General features: G+C 36.3%; 1 long non-coding RNA gene across 3 annotated transcripts in view; it reads left to right on the top strand.

The window, feature by feature from the left end:
- LOC145729393 (uncharacterized) overlaps window positions 1-20585 on the top strand; it is a 65634-nt gene that overhangs the window by 26572 nt on the left and 18477 nt on the right. The gene's annotated exons all lie outside the window — the stretch shown is intronic.

A 20585-nucleotide genomic window follows, 5' to 3' on the forward strand; every position in this document is an offset into this window, starting at 1 on the left:
CACCTCTAGCGGCAAACGCACGAACCACCGTTCGGCCAATCAGATTGCCGGGACGAGTGCAAAGGGGGCGGAGTCGCGGACACGCCCCCTTTCAGTTCATCGAAGCGGACCGGTTGTGGGTGAGTTGCACAGTCTTTGTCTATTCAATCTGTTGGTATTATTTGAGTAGTAGTTGGTATAGTCAAAAGTGTCTCCCCCTTCACCCCGCTTTGGTTGATTTTTATAAACAGAGAATGCTTTGAAAAAGTTGACGAGTGGCTTCCTTCCTTTTTGGGTCCGATTTCGCATACCTCAATAAATTAGGCTTAATTGGGGGTTTCCCCCACCCCCCTATTACAGTCAATTTTTTTTTTGAAAGGGTCCCCGCCCTCTATAATATATTTCACGTCGATATAGTCATTACCGGGTGGCGAAAAATGCGGTCGTGGGGTCTTAATTAGCACAGCAAGGAATGATTGATAAGGTCACAGGGCTACGCCCCCTCTCCGGTTAACACCCCTCTTCCTGTCCTCTATTGTTAATGACTCTATAATAATAATTTTCTTAATGGTAATTCACTAAATTCAATTAGCAAATCAAGTGAATTTTGACAACACTGCAAAGTTAATATAAATCAGAAATCAAACCAAATAAGCTTGACGTCACACAGTCGAAATAATTGACATGGTTGCCAAAGTGCACTAAATCAAAGTCAAAATAAGTTTCTGAGACGTTGCTTTGTACCGGGTGACCCAATAAGACTGTTCCTCGACTATATCTCATAATCTAATTTTCTCAATATTTCAGGTTAGGAACGAGAATTTGAAAAACGGTTTTCACTGGCCTATTTGGATGTTATTTGGCTACATTTTCATAAAGAAAAAGTTATATCATTCCATTGGTTTTTATAAATTTTTTTTTTTGGAATTTGAGTCATGGTGTCAAAAGTAGCCCCCTGGCGCAGAAAGATTCAACTAAATTAACTATATTTTGGTTCATTCTTATTGCCCAAGAAATGCTCTTTTCAACAATACTGAATTTGTTAAAATTGGTCAAACCGTTAAGAAGTTATTTCAAAAACAATTGAACACCTCACGCCATCTTTGTTTTAATAAAATTTGAACTTAAATATATCGATTTGGCAATATTGTGTAATTTGTAAATAACTTTAGGAAAGATGTTAGTTTGGCAATATCGCAAAAAAATTAATTATTTAGTTTTAGTAAAATGTCAGTTTGGCAACGTTGCGCAGAGATTTGTTTGTAAATTGGAAAAATTTAAATTTGGCAACATTGCAAAAAACTGTAATTACTCAACCAATTTTACTAAAATGTCAATTTGACTCTTCTTACGCGTAAAAGGGATAACCTTTTTGTAGGTCACGTGGTTTCAATTATAAAATTCACTTACGAAGGTCACGTGACTATTTTCAAACGTCGAATAGAATCTTGAAGGTCACTTGATTTTTTTCACAGTCAGTAAGGTGAAAAATCTTGTTCTGAAGGTCACGTGATGAATTTCAATTATCGATAAATTCAACATCTTTGTTTTTGAAATAACAGAAATTTATTTTTTACGAAAATGATAGATAACTTGGTTCGCTTTAAAAATGAGGAAAAAAAACTTTAGTTTATTGTGCAAAATTTATAGAAAATGGAATTTAAAAATTTAAGATGGCAGTTACGGCCTCTGGTGGTCATTTTTAGAACTTGAAAATATTTTCCAGCGATTCTTCATGGCCGATTTACCTAAAAAAATTTTACCCCAAAATCATACGACGAACGGTTCCCGAGATATGGTCGAGGAACAGTCTTATTGGGACACCCGGTACATACAAGTGAGTGACTAAATTGACTGCAAATAAATTAGATGTGAAGTTTGACAACACTGCAAAATTACTTAAAATGTTAATATAAAGCAGAAATCAAACCAAATAAGCTTGACGTCACACAGTCGAAGTAACTGACAAGGTTGCCAAAGTGCAAAGAATGTTTGTCAAAAATAAACTGCCAAGCCAGAGACTAGTGAAAGTTTCTTAAACTTTTCAGAAATCTTACCAGAGCTCTCAAAGTTCTACAGAAAATCTTTCCAACATTGCCAGACGCCTCTACAAAATGTCCTAAACTTTTCAAGATTTTTAAAAAACTGTCAGAAGAGTCTACTGGTGGTCTTGATGTTTGTGACGTCAGAGCAATTTTGTTTGAACTCAGTTAGGTATATCCAATCTGAAAAACGTGTCGCACTGTAATAAAAAAATGTATAATTCAAAGTTTGGCAACACTGCATTCAACTGATCAGTACTATTCAGTGTTATTTAAATTTCCTCTAGTTTTAGGGGCGTTTCAAAATGTCCAATTCAGTTAAAATAACAGTTTTTTTGAGGTTATTTTGACACCTACAAGATGGCGCAACATTACTCTTTTTTTATCCTGTATAGTTGCACAATATGACCACATAGTTTTACAGGGTGGTTACTGTTTTTAAAGTATTTTAATTCTTGCAATGTTGCCAAATTTGATTCAGTTAAAAAACTTTATTTGATAATAAAAATTTCAGAATTCAATAGCGTACAATAACCCAGCTAATTTCGTAATAAAATAAAACTTGATCGGACTAAATTATGGTTTGACAATTTTGACAGTTTAAATAAATTGTGTGAAACACTTAGGACATCTATGGACAGAAACTGAGCTGGGTATTTTCCACCCTAACAACTTGGCAACACTGCTATTCGTTAAATGACAGACGACAAGTTTTGTTTTTGACAACTATTTTTTATTGTACCGATTGGATTACAATGAGACAAGATTTATCGTTTATCAGCCTAAAATTGGCTATAAAAGCGTAATGGGGCCCTCAAAAACCACTATTTTTAGCCCATTCTTTTCTAATTTCTTGAATGAGCCCGGATATACATCAATGAACCGGTTTTATTGGTTGCAATAAAACTTAACGTTTTGTTTACATTATTGTGTAAAACGGCCTTTAATTCTGCTGTATTGAAGTGTTGCCTACTTTCAGTTCTATATTTGTATTAACCTATAAATTATCATTGGACCGATTTTTTTTTAGTAAATTTCCCAGCGCTGTATCGTAGGGGTCACGTGACTTATTTAAGGTTAAAATGTTGCTCTGAAGGTCATGTGATCATTTATTTAATCACTTTTAGTAAAATTTGGACTTAAATATATCGATTTGGCAATATTGTGCAGTTGGTAAATAAATTTAGGAAAGGTGTCAGTTTGACAACGTTGCGAAGAGATTTGTTTGTAAATTGTAAAAATTTTAATTTGGCAACATTGCTAAAAACTGTAATTACTCAACTAGTTTTACCAAAATGTCAATTTGACTCTTACGCGTAAAAGGGATAATTCTTTTGTAGGTCACGTGGTTTCAATTATAAAATTTATTTACGAAGGTCACGTGACTATTTTCAACCGTCGAATAGAATCTTAAAGATCACGTGACTCTACTTAAGGTTAAAAAGGGTGTCCTTGCAGTCACGTGACCATATTTATGGTAAAAATGTTGCTCTGAAGATCACGTCATCATTTTTTCGACCAAAAATTTTTTTAGTCACGTGACTGTTTAATTGTCGAATTTAGTTACAAAGGCCACGTGACGATTTTTAAATGTCACGTAACTCTACTTCAGAGTAAAAATAGGATTCTTCCAGTCACGTGATCATATTTTTTGTGTGAAAAATGTTGTTCTCACGTGACCATTTTTACGATTTGAAAGGCATTTCTAAGGTTTACGTGATTGTTTTCAAATATCAAATTTATAGTAACAAAGGTCACTTGATTTTTTTTTTATTTTTTTTTATCGTTAAACTGGGTCTCATTGATGTCACGTGACTACATTTACAGTCAAAATGTTGCTCTGAAGGTAACGTGACTGTTTCTACTTGTAGGGTGGATCGTTGATTAATTAAAAATGGCTTCGTCCTAATCTAATATTAAGTGTCAAGTGACGCACAATTGACATTTTTGACGTAACCGTTCATATACTTCACTTATACACAACCGTTTCTTATTTTCTTATGTAATTATAATAATAACAGTCGTGAATACCACCCCCTTTTCGTCCCAAAAGGAGAATCATCCCTCTGGAAGCATTCGATTAATTCCCGACGCCGCGCCGTCAGGGAGTCGGATTTCGTCATTTTCGTCTACCAAATTGAATTCCCGGATCCAACAAGCAATCATTTACGGACATAATGGGCCCCCCTAGGACTAAGTTACCAGGGCTGGGGGGGAAGGGGGATGATAACCCGGGAAACGACCAGTGGCGTTTTAGCAGCAATTTCCCCTGGGAAACCGCCGACATATGTCGCGACGCCACATTGTATAGTATATAGAAGGGCGTCGATTGTTTGATTAGAGGGTTTTTCGGCGGTGATTTTTCCCAGAAACACCCTTACACATACCAGAAAAAACCCTTTTCGATTTAAGGAATTATTCACAGTTTCTTTTGGACAGGTTTAATGAAACACCTGAATAACACGTTGCCCTTTTGAACCCTTACAAAGTGCTTTAGGGAGAAATTTACACTTTTTAACTAAAATCACGTTAAAGGGCAGGTAAAAGGGTTTGGTTGGGTTTACGAAGTAATTCAAATTTCCGGGATTGTTATTGTGTTAACCCTTTCCAGGTTTCCGAAACCGTTCAGGGTGGTTTCTACCCTTATTCACGGTTTTTACATTTTTTTTCACACGGATATTGTTGTCGACCTGTTAATGATGTTTTAGAAAAAACGCCACCCAGTAAATGAAAATAAATTATTGATTTTAGCCGTAAAACGCTTGATTTTGTACCAAATTGTAAAAGTGATCACGTGACCTTCAAAACAAGCTTTATTAATAGTCAGGTGACCTTCGTAACTGATTTTGTTAGTTTAAACAATCACGTGACGGATACAGAAACTCTTTAACTGTCAAATTAAGCTGGTCCTTAAAAACAGATTTGTGTGCGTGACAGTTGCCCTACCACTTTCATTGTCATCTGTCAAACAAAATGTATTGTATGGTGTGTTGTGAAAATTTTCCATGATAGGGAAAACAACTGTCAAACTTATCATGCATTCTAATGAGATAATTTATGACATCTAACCGCCATTTGCACCGTCGTACTTTAAGCATAGCTTAAGTTAAGTGTGGTTTAGAGTGTGACTTTTTTCACCTGTACTGTCACAGTCTAACCCAAACTTAAATGAAGCTCGGCATACAAAACGACGGTGCAAACGGGGGTAAATGATTAAATATTATTTATAAATTTATGCAAGGGTAGTAAGTAATCTGATTTAATTGAATAGATGTTCTATATGTTCTCCCTTCTGGGGTGTCAAAATCAAACTTTACAACAAACAACTCAGTTTTAACAGTAAATAACTCAGTTATTCGACGTTTTAGCTAAAAACGCTATACAGGGTGGTCAAAAGAGAATTTCAAGAGCTACAAATTGGTGTATTGAACCACCCGATAATTGTCAAAATAATCGAGTTATTGACAATACAATGGAGTGGTTTACAAGATGATTTATTGAACTTTTAACATCCTTGTAACTTGTTTTCATTCTAGAAAAAAAAATACCAAATATGAATCTTATAGATATTTGATAATCCATCAGTATACAGGGTGTCCCAAATTTGAGCAACAAACGAAACTTATAATTTTTTATTCGATTTTTGGAATCTACGTCATATTCTAGGCCTACTTGATGTAAAATGTTTGTATCGATATTCAATTGTTTTTGCTCTGGCAGCCCCTCCTCGAAAGCAGAAATTTCCAATTTGAGCGAAATTTTGGTGCATTTTTCCAGAAAATCGTCCATAACTCGCTTATTTCAAACACCTTGTATAAAACCACCGTATAACAAAAGAAAGCTAATAAACGGGGCTATTACGTGACGTTGAGCGGGCACGGCTAAGTTGTCCCGTTTAGCCACCAGAGGGCGTCAAAGTTGACTCTCGTTTTTAACAGTTTTTGCTCAATATCTCAGGAACGATCTCAGGTTAGAAGTCTGAAGTTTTTACCGCAAATGCACCTCGATGGGATGCAACTTCTACCTTCTATACACTTTTTAGGTATTATGCACCGTTTGACCTTGAAAAATAAAAAACTGGAATTGTCAAGAATTTTCAAGGGTGACCTTCTGACTTTTTTCAGAAAATTTTTTATTTTCAAAATTAACCTCAACAGCTTAAATTTTAGGTTAATAGTACAAAAATGACGTAAAGTGTCATTTGTCAAAATGTAATTTTGCAAGGTGCCACGCCCTAAAATGTCAAAACTGACATAATTTCAAGGTCATCTCCGAAACGGTGCCAGTTAGAGCAAAATGGACGTCAGATTTGTGTTCCCCAGGTTCAAATTAGTTAAAAAAATCATTTTGATTAAGGAAAGTCCAAAATAGTCGCCGTTAGTATAGTAGGCCCAAAAACTCCCTAAGTTAGATTAAAATTCCGTGCCTTTTTTCAGAAAATCGTCCATAACTCGCTTATTTCAAACACCCTGTATAAAACTACCGTATAACAAAAGAAAGCTAATGAACGGGGCTATCACGTGACGTTCAGCGGGCAGGGCTAAGTTGTCCCGTTTAGCCGTTAGAGGGCGTCAAAGTTGACTCTAGGTTTTTGCAGTTTTTGCTCAATATCACAGGAACGTTTCAGGTTACAAGTCTCAACTGCCTGAATACCTTCAAGTTCATAGAACAAAATTGTAAAAAACACATTATTTTTGAATTTTCAGATTTTCCAATTTTTCCGGGCAATTACCGAAAATGTTCTGGAAAAATTCCCATAAATTTAATTTTCCGGAAATTTTACATCCCTGGTTTGTTCGCGTGATTTTTGACACTATACAAGCGGATAATGCGGTCTCGTCCAATCTAAGAACCTTGAAACGACTTTTCCGTGCCATTTTTTTTTCTAATATTCCGCGGTTTTGCGGCACCAACAAACGCAAACTCGACAGAAAACCGTGGGAACCCGCTCTCGATTGCACTCTCAGAACCGGAAAAAATCGCTGACCGTCCAACATTTTTCCCGCTCCCGTTTCTAGTTTTCGTGTTTGTAAACTTTGAATCGAACTTACCAAGAAGTGCAAACTGACTAGTATTAAATTTCTTGCGTAACATCGCACAATCTGACTCTTCTCTTCGTCTGTCCGGCCTTGTTGGCATCTGACCAAAAAAAAGAAGATTAACCCTTCGCGGTGTCTTAACCAAAAAAAAAAACGTCCCGAGCGACACCCGAGCCGTAACGGGAAACCCGAGTACTATCCCCCCCCTCAAGAGGGGAAAGTATAAAATGTTTGTTGTTCCGATAAGAGTTAGCTTGAACACGCGTTCTTGATAATGACGTCTCAGTCAGCGCTGGCCTAACGCCCACCCGACGTCCAGACTTGATTCCATCAGGTGGTTTTTCAGCTGAGCTTGTCGCAGAACTTATCACAGTTCTGGGAAAATTGTTGTTTCTTAAATTACATTAAAAAACTTTTAAGTTAATTTTGACATTATTACTAGTGACAGAAAAAAACTACTCATCTTCTTTTTATTAAGTGGCGTTTGCTACCAACCGAATTTCGTGCCAATTAGAGGAATTTTAAGTTTGCTGACATTTTCTTCCTTTTGGTTTACTGTGACCTAACTTCACCATAGTCACAGATGATCACGTTTGACGTTTATAAGACTTAACCTAGACCATCTTTACTTTAGAATCATTTAAGTAATTTGTCACCACTGACGTATACTGTCAAATTTTATTTTTTCTAGCGAAAGAAATGGTTCAATTAATTTTGTTGTCCATCCAACTGTCAAAGTCTTTTTATAATAAAGTTTAGACCACGTGACTGTTGTGCTAGCTTTCACATCAACTAGCTAAAGCACCGGTGTACTTAAGCCAAGTACAGTTAAAGTGTAGTTTAGACTGTGACTTTTTTCATTATTTCTGGCACATTCAAAACTAAACTCAAAGGGTATAAAGAGAGAAAACCGTTTAATTTCAACTATAAAACTGTCACTTTTGCTTGTTAACCTAACCCACTACGTCACGTGATATATACCGCGTCCTATATACCGAAAATCAAAAAAGTTGGGAAACAAATTGGCAATTGTGCGTCACTTGACACGTGACAGATTAGATTAGGACGAAGCCATCTTTAATTAATCAACGATCCACCCTACAAGTAGAAACAGTCACGTTACCTTCAGAGGAACATTTTGACTTTAAATCTAGTCACGTGACATCAATGAGATCCAGTTTAACGATAAAAAAAAATCAAGTGACCTTTGTTACTATAAATTTGATAATTGAAAACAATCACGTAAAGCTTAGAAATTCCTTTCAAATCGTAAAAATAGTCACGTGAGAACAACATTTTTGACTCTAAAAATATGATCACGTGACTGGAAGAATCCTATTTTTACCCTGTAGTAGAGTTACGTGACATTTAAAAATCGTCACGAAGGACTAAAAAAATTTTTTGTCGAAAAATGATGACGTGATCTTCAAAGCAACATTTTTACCATAAATATGGTCACGTGACTGCAAGGACACCCTTTTTAACCTTAAGTACAGTCACGTGATCTTTAAGATTCTATTCGACACTCGAAAATAGTTACATAACCTTTGTAGGTGAATTTATCGATAATTGAAAATCATCACGTGACCTTCAGAACAAGATTTTTCACCTTACTGACTGTGAGAAAAATCAAGTGACCTTCAAGATTCTATTCGACGTTTGAAAATAGTCACGTGACCTTCGTAAGTGAATTTTATAATTGAAACCACGTGACCTACAAAAGGATCATCCCTTTTACGCGTAAGAAGAGTTAAATTGACATTTTAGTAAAACTAGTTGAGTAATTACAGTTTTTTGCAATGTTGCCAAATTTAAATTTTTCCAATTTATAAACAAATCTCTGCGCACGTTGTCAAACTGACATTTTACTAAAATTAGAAAAAGAAAGGTAAAATGTAGTTCAGACTGTGACTTTTTACATTCTTTCTGTCACCTTCGAAACTATTTGACTCAAATGGTATAAAGAGAGAAAACCGATTAATTTCAACTATAAAACTGTCACTTTTGCTTGTTAACCCAACGCACTACGTCACGTGATACCGCGTCGTATATACCGAAAATCAAAAAAGTTGGGAAACAAATTGGCAATATTGCCAAAGTTCAGAAGAAATGCAAAATATTTTAAATATGCTGTATAATCTATCGATATTTTGCCCCTTTCTATTTGTGACGTGACAGAACTGATAGACACTTGTAAACGTCAGTTGTCAAAAATAAAAATATATAATATACACCGTGTGTGCGGGAACACACGTAAAAAAGTTACAAAAACATAAAAATTTAATTAAATTTGTTTAAAACGCATACAAACTTTAATTATTAACACGAATACAGTCCACTCTAAGTAGATCTTCGATAAGATCCCACATATGCCTTTAGAATAATTTAGTTAACGCCAGATATTCCCAAAACCCTTTAAAACTAAGTATGATCCTTGAAGAGACGTGGCAACATCGTTCTTCATATGTCACGTCAATAAATTGTAAAGTCATACCAATTTTTTTTGATATTATACAATAACAATTGTGGTTGGTCAACTGTCAAATGTGAGTCAACCCTAGGGATGGAAAAATGACACTAATGACAGAACTATCATTATTCATTACGTTTCCTTAGTATTATTTTTGATGTTTTATATTAGTAAACAAAGAAGAAGTTGACAATATTAATAACCGCTTATTGACATTTGACACGTGACTAAGTACAACTCTGTCAAACTGGCAACGTTCAAATTGTGTTTAAAAACAATTAAAACAGTCACCTAACCCTGAATAATGCAGTTTTGTTTTTAAAAGTTATGTCAGACGTCAAATTTTTTCTGACAAAGTTCGAATGCAATTCTGACAAGTTATTAGTGGGGATGACGATGTTAAACTAACAATCATTCGTCAGAACTGTCAGAATCACAACCATAAATCCGTAAAATGATTTCAATAAACTTTTCTTAAGTTAGTTAATTAAATTTCAGGGTTTCTTTATAGTTTCACTGTCATTTTAGCCGTTTGAAAACGTGACCCTGATAACTACAATTTTAAAAAGCTGTCACGTGACCTCAAGTAATGCAGTTTAGAACTCGGAAATATTGTGTAACGGCAAATTTAACTGTTAAAATTCAGATTACATAAAGCAGTCACGTGACCAAAAAAAAATTTTATTTGCAACTGTCAAAGTTCAAATGTTAAGAAAATACTGTAACTCAAGCTTTTAACAAATGATATTTTAAAACCTTCCCATTTGACAATTGACATAATAATGCACCCGGCGATCCCGTTCCTATCACCTTAATAATGTCTTTGTAAAATGTCAACTGTCAAATGTACTACAACAATTTGACATTGAATTAGTCTGAACTCTTCTTTTCGTTCGGTTTGTGGCTTTTGCATTCCTTGGCGTTGTTGGTATTTATCAAATTTCAGGCACTTAGCCAGTCCGATGTTGTGACACTTTGTATACGAGTTGAAGTGCATAAAACTGGTTGCCTCTGCACTCCAGACTAGTAAATTCGAAACAAACCCGCGAAAACGGTCTGGTAAACCAGTTTTCTAGCTCCATCAATCAAACCGAATCAATGTCCAATCCGGTTCAGGTTGATTAAACCGCGGTAATCGGATACCCAATAATAGCGAACGATTTTGCGGTGGAATAGTCTAAAAAGAAAAAAAATGGTTTTCGAAAAGGGGGCGCAGATGTGCCCGGTAACTAGGGTGGTCGACATTCGACACCCCTATTTTCGAGTACGACCTTGATAAAAGCGAAAAATGTTGTAAGACCGAAAAAATGAGCAAACAAAAGACCTCAAAACGCTTTTACTGTTTTCCAGGCCCCTTTTTCTGCCAATATTAGCTTTGTTTGTCGGACCCGATCGATCCCTATTCTTCTCGAATCTAATTAATCGCCCCCGGGGTTTCAATTCAATAATCGCGGTAGTGGCAACGTTGGTCGTCCCGCCCCGTCAATGGCGGTTGGTGGAAAGGGCGGAGCTTGAGTTGCTCCTGCCCCCTGGTTGGTGGTGCCAGTTTAGGCAACGTTGCCGGCTTGATTTGTCGATCGATTGACTCGCAAGAAGCGTAATCACGCGTAAAGGCTTAACGAAAGAAAAAAAAAGCATTAGTTCTGTTTATGAGCAATGTGCGCTGACTGAGGGATTATCCGGAGGTTTTGGTACTTTTGTTGTCTGGTTTGCAGTTGGCACCAAGCAAAATAACTTTGTGGGTGCCTGCACCCTTATTATTCCTGTCTGGTGCGCGCATTTGTCTGAAAGTCGTCATTATCTTTATTAGAAAGGGCCGAAGGGTGATTCATTAGCGTCAGCGGGGGGTTCCGTGTGTGTAAATGGGGGAGAAGAGCGAAAAATGAACAACAAAAGGTGCGGACTGCGCTCTCTCTGCTGCCGGGTTTTTGGTCGACGATGCTCCTTATATTTGTGTGACCCCGCGTTTTGTACAGGTAGAGGGCGCATAATGGGTAATTTGATAGTGCACGACCCCGCCAGGAGGGGGATGCATCCGTCGGGGAGGGTGAGACAGATGCGCTCTCGATTCTGTTTGATTTCAATTCGATGAAAAAGAAAACGATTCTAAACGACAAGGCTGAATTTACAACTTAATTTAATGGTTCTAATTTGACTTGAAAAATCTACAAATTTAGCTGTCACAAAGTCGGTGAAAGTCGTTCACTTAAAATATTTACAAGATGAAGACACTTCCGGTTATATCTAAAGCAACTTCCTTATTTAAATTAAGGGAACACCCTGTATATTGTTTTCTTTTTCGATTCTACGACAAATTCTACCCAAATTTCATGTATAACCTCATATACCTATCTTTATATGTTTCGGAAATATTTACAATTCTATGGAAAATCTGACATTTGCAACTATCTAAAACAATTGCAATTTTCGCATAACAGAAAACGGTTTTTTCTTTGTTTTTGTGTTTTGTCGTGTTTAGCCAAGTTGGTTTTACCAGTGGGTGCGGAAAAACGTCCAAAAAAAATGCTACAGGGTGGTTGGAAAAATTGGCAGAAACAAAACACTACTATTTTTATAATTTTTTCCTGTTCCCTGTCTAAAATTAAGGCAATTTCGTGTTAAATTACTTTATTGAACAGTTGATATTCTAAAGTAATCACAAATTAACGATGTTTTATCCCACAAACGTCTAACATGCTGTTTCGTGAGTTTTAATGGTAAAGTAGGCTGTGGGATAGTATCATTTTGACGCTTCATCGAGTGTGCTGGGCAAATTGGACGTCACGATGACGTAATTTGACCGGTGGCCAATGCATTGTTTCGTTCAATTACGTCATTGTGACGTCACGTTTGCAACACATGCACCGCCTACTTTGGTAATATTGTAGTCTTACGCGTCTGTGGCACAGTTTATTTCAAAAAATACAAATTTTTTCAAAAAAGTATCTTAATACAAACTTGCCCTTATTTTAGACGGGGAAGAAGATTAGGGATGTTTCATTTGAAAAACCTGATTTTTTCCACTTTTTAAAATTAATTTTTTGACCACCCTGTATTTTTTCTCTAGACGTTTTTCCGCATCCAATCTTAGAAGCAACAACACAAAGCAAAAACCAAGAAAAAAGATGATTTTCTGATATGCGAATATAACAATTGTTTTAGAATCTGCAAATGTCAAATTTCACAAACAGTGGTAAATATCTCACAAACGGATTTTCATTTAAAATAAGCGAGTTGCAGGAAGTGCCTCCATCTTGAAAATATTTAAGGTGATAAATAGAGATTGTTTTAAAAAGATAGGTATTATTAAGTTTCTTGGGAAGTTCTAGGTATATAGCACAACATTGCGCACTTGGCTATGACGTCATCGTGTAATCCTGTCATAATTGGTAAATCAGGATATGAAGACGATTATATGCGCAAAAAACTGCTGTTTTTGATGACTTTTTACCATCTATTTACAGCGTTGCCAACTTTCCAGCAACCTGAAGTGTCGCGTCTAAAACCATATTCATGCTCTAAAGTTTAATTTTGACGGTGAGGATAACTATACCAAGCTGTCACCTTCAAATGTCAAATATCCAAAGTGAGGCACCCTGGTCACTTGACTTATTTTCGATTGTCTGGTTAAAATTGTCAAATCAAAGACCGAATTATGCAACGTTGTCAAACTGACATTTTACTATGTATTTACTATGTATTGCCAAATTGACTTACTGTTCTTTTTCCAGTTTTTTGACGTTGTAAATCAGAAAATGTCAGATTCCTTTATGTTTATTGGTAGTTACATCCATCATTACGTCCAGCAAAATGCTACAGGGTGGTCAAAAATTGGCAGAAACAAAACACTCCTATTTTTATAATTTTTTCCTGTTCCCTGTCTAAAATTAAGGCAATTTTGTGTTAAATTACTTTATTGAACAGTTGATATTCTAAAATAATCACAAATTAACGATGTTTTATCCCACAAACGTCTAACATGCCGTTTCGTGAGTTTTAATGGTAAAGTAGGCTGTGGCATAGTATCATTTTGACGCTTCATCGAGTGTGCTGGGCAAATTTGACGTCACGATGACGTAATTTGACAGTTGGCCAATGCATTGTTTAGTTAAATTACGTCATTGTGACGTCACGTTTGCAACACATGCACCGCCTACTTTGGTAATATTGTAGTCTTACGCGTATGTGGCACAGTTTATTTCAAAAAATACAAATTTTTCAAAAAAGTAACATAATACAAACTTGCCCTTATTTTAGATGGGGAAGAAGAGGGGTGTTTTATTTGAAAAATCTGATTTTTTCCACTTTTTAAAATTAATTTTTCTGACCACCCTGTATTTTTTCTCTAGACGTTTTTCCGCATCCTTTCTTATAAGCAACAACAGAAAGCAAAAAACCAAGAAAAAAGATGATTTTCTGATATGCGAATATAACAATTGTTTTAGAAATTGCAAATGTCAAATTTCACAAACAGTGGTAAATATCTCACAAACGAATTTTCATTTAAAATAAGCGAGTTGCAGGAAGTGCCTCCATCTTGAAAATATTTTAGGTGATAAATAGTGATTGTTTTAAAAAGATAGGTATTATTAAGTTACTTGGGAAGTTCTAGGTCTATAGCACAACATTGCGCACTTGGCTATGACGTCATCGTGTAATCCTGTCATAATTGGAAAATCAGGATATGAACACGATTATATGCGCAAAAAACTGCTATTTTTGATGACTTTTTACCATCTATTTACAGCGTTGCCAACTTTCCAGCGAACTGAAGTGTCGCGTCTAAAACCATATTCATGCTCTAAGGTTTAATTTTGACGGTGAGGATAACTGCCAAGCTGTCACCTTTAAATGTCAAATATCCAAAGTGAGGCACCCTGGTCACTTGACTAATTTTCGATTGTCTGGTTAAAATTGTCAAATCAAAGACCGAATTATGCAACGTTGTCAAACTGACATTTTACTATGTTGTATTTACTATGTATTGCCAAATTGACTTACTGTTCTTTTTCCAGTTTTTTGACGTTGTAAATCAGAAAATGTCAGATTCCTTTATGTTTATTGGTAGTTACATCCATCATTACGTCCATCAAAATGCTACAGGGTGGTTAAAAATTTGCAGAAACAAAACACTCCTATTTTTATAATTTTTTCCTGTTCCCTGCCTAAAATTAAGGCAATTTTGTGTTAAATTACTTTATTGAACAGTTGATATTCTAAAATAATCACAAATTAACGATGTTTTATCCCACAAACGTCTAACATGCCGTTTCGTGAGTTTTAATGGTAAAGTAGGCTGTGGCATAGTATCATTTTGACGCTTCATCGAGTGTGCTGGGCAAATTTGACGTCACGATGACGTAATTTGACAGTTGGCCAATGCATTGTTTAGTTCAATTACGTCATTGTGACGTCACGTTTGCAACACATGCACCGCCTACTTTGGTAATATTGTAGTCTTATGCGTATGTGGCACAGTTTATTTCAAAAAATACAAATTTTTCAAAAAAAGTAACATAATACAAACTTGTCCTAATTTTAGACGGGGAAGAAGATTAGGGGTGTTTTCATTTAAAAACATGATTTTTTACACTTTTTAAAATTAATTTTTTTGACCACCCTGTATTTTTTCAAGCATAACTACCAAGCTGTCACCTTTAAATGTCAAATATCCAAAGTGAGGCACCCTGGTCACTTGACTAATTTTCGATTGTCTGGTTAAAATTGTCAAATCAAAGACCGAATTTTGCAACGTTGTCAAACTGACATTTTACTAAAACCGACTGATTTTTTTGCGCTGTTTCCAAACTGATCATTTTTTTCCGATTTATTACCACATTTTTACGATATGTTGCCAAATTGACTTACTTTGTTCTTTTTCCAGTTTTTTGACGTAAGTCAGATTCTTGTATGTTTATTGGTAGTTACAAAGAAAATGAACATACTGTATTAATCCTAGTGATCAACATGGCGGTGCACACGATGACGTAACAAGCAACTGCCGTGGATTGTTCTATAGAATCTTATAAGGGACTAACGTAAAAACTATACAGTGCGTTTTTTTTAACGCGCAACATAGGATTTCACGTGTTAAATTTTTAAGCCCATGTTAGACCATGTTATTTTGGAACTACAAGTATAAAACTTGACGGGTGGCTGTTTCGTACCCTGAAGCTTAAGTAAGTTTACCAATTCGGCCTAAAAAGTGTTAAAAAGCTTGCAAAAAATCATCTTTTTTCGAAAAGGTTTTATCGTTTCATACTCCCTGTATGCATTGTTGTTCTTTGTTGTTTTTGATACTGGCACGGCAGGTAGCAGGTAAAATTTGGCGTAGAAAGTAAAACAGGGTGATCATTAACTTTATATCAAGAAAGTTAAAAACAAAAGAAGTATTTTTATAAGTGAATTGTTCAAAGTGACCTCCGTTTGAAGCCAAACAGTATTTCAAACAATCATAAAATGCCCTTTTGACGTTCAAAAGATGTTGGGTTGTGATGCAGTCAAAATATGTCACTTTACCTGCTACCTGCCCTGCCAGTATAAAAACAACAAGGAACAACAATACATACAGGGAGTATGGAACGATAAAATCTTTTCGAAAAAAAATGATTTTTTTCCAGTTTTTAATCACTTTTTAGACCAAATTGGTAGACTTACTTAAGCTTCAGGGTACTAAAGACACACCTGTCAAGTTATAGACTTGCAGTTCCAAAATAAAATGGTCTAACATGGGCTTAAAAATTTAACACGTAAAATCCTATGTTGCGCGTTAAAAAAAACGCACTGTAGACAAATTTAGCGTTTTTTCAAGCCAAAAGAATGCTCGTCACCCGATATTGAATTTTCAGCTAAAACCCGCACTTTCTCACCCTTTTTTTTTGTATTTGAAAACCCAAAACCGCAATGGTTGGTTACGCTTCGCGTATAACTCGGATATCCAGTTTCGACGACAAGCTGCGGTTCCCTACATTTCACTATATTACAAGGAAAAATAATACGGACAAAAGTAGACTATACACGAAAGTCTCGTATTTTGATAATATAATGGAATTCTTTTCGAATCCCTGTCAAACTCGACGACAAGTTATCAGCGGGACCGATCTGACAAAAAGGACCTTTAGGTAGCCATATTGGTATAATAGAAAAGGAAATTATCATTGTATCGAGATCGAATCATTCTGTTCTTATCTGCGAATCGGCGACACGGCTTGTTATAAGCCCTATTATCAGCTTTTGCGAAGGTTTTCAAAACAATTTTTTCGGTTGTTTTTATCTTGATTACGCCTACTACAACATTTCTGCGTTTATGGGCAGATGGTGATGGTCAAGTCAAGGAGAAAAACGGCGTAAAAATGGGTAAAGTGGCGGCTGTTCATACACAGAAAATAAGGGCCTGCAAGGCCCTTGACTGCTTCTCTTGGACTGTTTGCTTTAGAATAAGAAAGGGCACTTTAATAGCGCCTCTGATTTTCTGAGTGCCGCCACTCGAAAAAGGGAATTCACACAGTAAATAAACCCACGAAGAAAGACCCAATTGTTTTTTTGCTTTTCAGCCAGAAAGTGACGTCATGCAACACGTACGTCACTGTCAATAGGTCCAAATCAAATTTTTAGTATTTTTTTGTATTTTTTGAAAATACCATTACAAGACAGATCTTCAAACCGTTCGCCTGCTACAACCTACCAAATAGTAAAATTCCCAATGTTTAATAGTGAATATCTTGAATACAAAGGCGTACAAGAGACACTAAAAAAAAAAAATATTCCAAAACTGTTTTTGTTTGGTGCAATTGCATGTCGGACATTGCACCTCATTTTAAAGAAAATGTCCGGTAATTCAAGAAATGAACAAAATGGCGTCCACATCCGCCATTTTGAATTTTCTGTCAAAAAACGATGTTGCATCTCATTTTTGAGGGGAAGTGATCACGTGGTACTCACCACTGAATCGGTATTTTCCTTGATATACTTGGCCAACAGAAACATGGCACCACTGGCGCAAATCGTAGTGACATCGGGCGTTTCCAGGGTGACGATGACGTCATCCAGCGCTGTGGCAACGTCGCCCTCACTGAAAATCACCTGGTTTTGGTTTCCAAAAAATCGGCCAGCTTTTTCCAGGTCGGGCCTGCCCTCCATACCGATTGCAAACGACTGGAATCAAACACAACTTTGACGCCCTCTAGCGGCCAAACGGCCCAATCGATCAACACTTTTAGGCTATCAGCAATTTGAGCTATCTTTTCGCTTCAGTGACTTTTTGACGTAACTTGTCAGATAAGCGAGTTATTTACGGTTAAAGGAATTGGTGCACTGAAAGTTTAAGGAAAGTTGGCAGTGCAAGTTTGACGCCCTCTAGCGGCCAAACGGTGCAACCAATCAACTTAACCGTGAACATTTTTGGAAAGCTTAGAATCTCGGCTGTCTTTTTTGTTCTATGACATTTTGACGTCAGTTGTCAAATAACGGAATTATTCAATGTCAGAGCAACAAGTGCCACAATCCAAAATGTCCCTAAACTTATTTGACCGTATGGTAAATTCAAATATCAACCAATATCGATAATTTGGTGGATATCGTCCAAAAATAACAATAATAATAATTTGGTCGAAAAATGTCTACTTTTAAGTTGATTGATTGGTTTGGCCGCTAGAGGGCGTCAAAGATGTGATTCCAGTCGTTTGCAATCGGTATGGAGGATGAAGGGCAGCCCCGACCTGGAAAAGCTCAGTTGGTGGCCGATTTTTTGGAAACCAAAACCAGGTGATTTTCAGTGAAGGCGACGTTGCCACAGCGCTGGATGACGTCATCGTCATCCTGGAAACGTCCGATGTCACTACGATTCGCGCCAGTGTTGCCATATTTCTGTTGGCCAAGTATATCAAGGAAAATACCGATTCCACGGTGATTTTCAGTGTTGAGGGCGCTGACGAAATTGCCCAGTGGTGAGTACCACGTGATCACTTCCCCTCAAAAATGAGATGCAACATAATTGATGCAGCATCAATTATTGACGAAAAATTCAAAATGGCGGACTTGGACGCCATTTTGTGGGTAAAATTTTAAATATACGCGAAATTCCCTTTAAAATAAGGTGCAACATCGTTTTTTGACAGAAAATTCAATATGGCGGATGTGGACGCCATTTTGTTCATTCAACACTTAGAAGAAGTTATAGCCAACCAGCCGTTTTAATTTAAAACTAAGTAAATGTTTGAGAAAACGAAAAACATTAGCAAAAAACCAAGCACGCCACTGGAATCACATCAAAAATGTTTTTGTTTCATTTCGATATTTTAATAAACAAAAAAGTTGTGAGGAATTTTCAAAATGGGCGAAATTTGAAAAGCGCCATCTAGCGCCGCATACTGACAAATTATCGAAATACGGTTTTTTTTCCATTTATCCGTGAAATAGGATTTTCCTGTCAAAATCCGGACACCCTGTACAACTGTCAATTATGTCACAGTGATTTTGTTTAAAAATTTAGACATTGGGCAACGTTGTAGTAAATAGACGGCCACGTCACGCACGACTGTCAAGTGCAATTGTCAAAAACTGACAGAATAGATAACTAGTCCAAAACAGATTGTTACGTCACAACTGTCAAAACCACACCATGGAGCTGTAAACCTTTGAAGTGAGAGTGTTGCTAAGAAGCAGCGTCCTTATTGCAGAAAATTTTCACAGAATATTGCCCTATAAATTAAAATGTAGTTTGTGAAGGTCACGTGATTATTTTCAAGCGTCGAATGGAATCGTAAAGATCACGTGACTTTTCCTAAGATTAATATAGCTACCATGCAGCCACGTGACCATATTTAAGATCGAAGTGTCCGCTCTGAAGGTTACGCGATTATCTTTACGACTACAAGGAGCTTCTGTAGGTCACGTGACTGTTTTCAATTAGCAAATTCAGTTCAAAGTTGTTACGAAGGTTTTACCGTCATTTGTCAAGTGTCAATTATTATTTTCACTTTTGTCAGTTCAATTGGTAAAAGTAGTGTACCAGTTTTGATGTGACTTTGTTCCTGTAATTACAGGCAAAATGTTGTTGGGGAGGTCACGTGACCTGATTGTTTTCAACTGTCGGTAAATAAACCTCCAGAACGACCCAAAAATCATCCCAATTATTACCAGCTATGCACGGCAAATTATGGAACCATTTGACATACGTCACTGTACAACTGTCAATTATGTCATCACGATGACACAACTGACAGAGTAGACAGTCATAGATTGTTAGGTAGCAACTGTCAAAACCGCACCATAGAGCAGTCCACAATCTTGGAGAGTGCACAGTGATTTTTCCTTTGAACTGGTTTTATTTGGATTTAAATCGGGTCGTTTGGACGGTCACTCCCCTTTTTAAATTGCGCTGTGGGTTTAATTTAACCCGTCATCAAAAAAACCGCTTTATTTTGACTACGTATTCCCGTTTTATCCCCGGTCGTGATTTATTCGGTGTAAACATTCCCGGTTTTATAAAATTTTACTGCGGTCATAATTAAATCGCTCCGTCGACTGTTTCTCCCGAAAAAAAAAAAGAAAAACGATAATACATAAATTTGATTCGGAAAGGTATAATAGGGGAAGGGAAAAAAGTATCAAAACATTGACTCGAATTTCGAAGGCCCTTGTTTATTCCCGTTTTATTTCGGAATTTTCCAGAATTAAAAAAAAAAAAAACAGGGTAGACTGCGGGTCAATGCATCCTTAAAAAGTTATTTAAAAACGAAATGAAATTCTGTCAATGACAGTTGACATTGACAGTAAAGTTGTAATTTACCACTTGTCAAAATTAAAGCACGTTTGACAGTTGAGCGCTTCAAGGTAAACAAAAACAATAGCTTGTTTGCAGAAACTTTCAACTGGAAATTAGTTGGACGTTCACGTGACTATTCTATGAACATATATTTTTCTAAGCCAACTATTCATAATTTGTATTTAATATCGTTTTCGAGTAATTTGTCAACGTCAACTGTCATTATCATGTGACGTGCGGTTTAAATCACACACACGCCCACCGCGATCGTTTACGTTTATATTAAAAAC

The sequence above is a fragment of the Ips typographus genome, linkage group LG5 (assembly GCF_016097725.1).
Source record: "Ips typographus isolate SLU linkage group LG5, UJ_Ityp_2.0, whole genome shotgun sequence".
Lineage (NCBI taxonomy): Eukaryota > Metazoa > Arthropoda > Insecta > Coleoptera > Curculionidae > Ips > Ips typographus.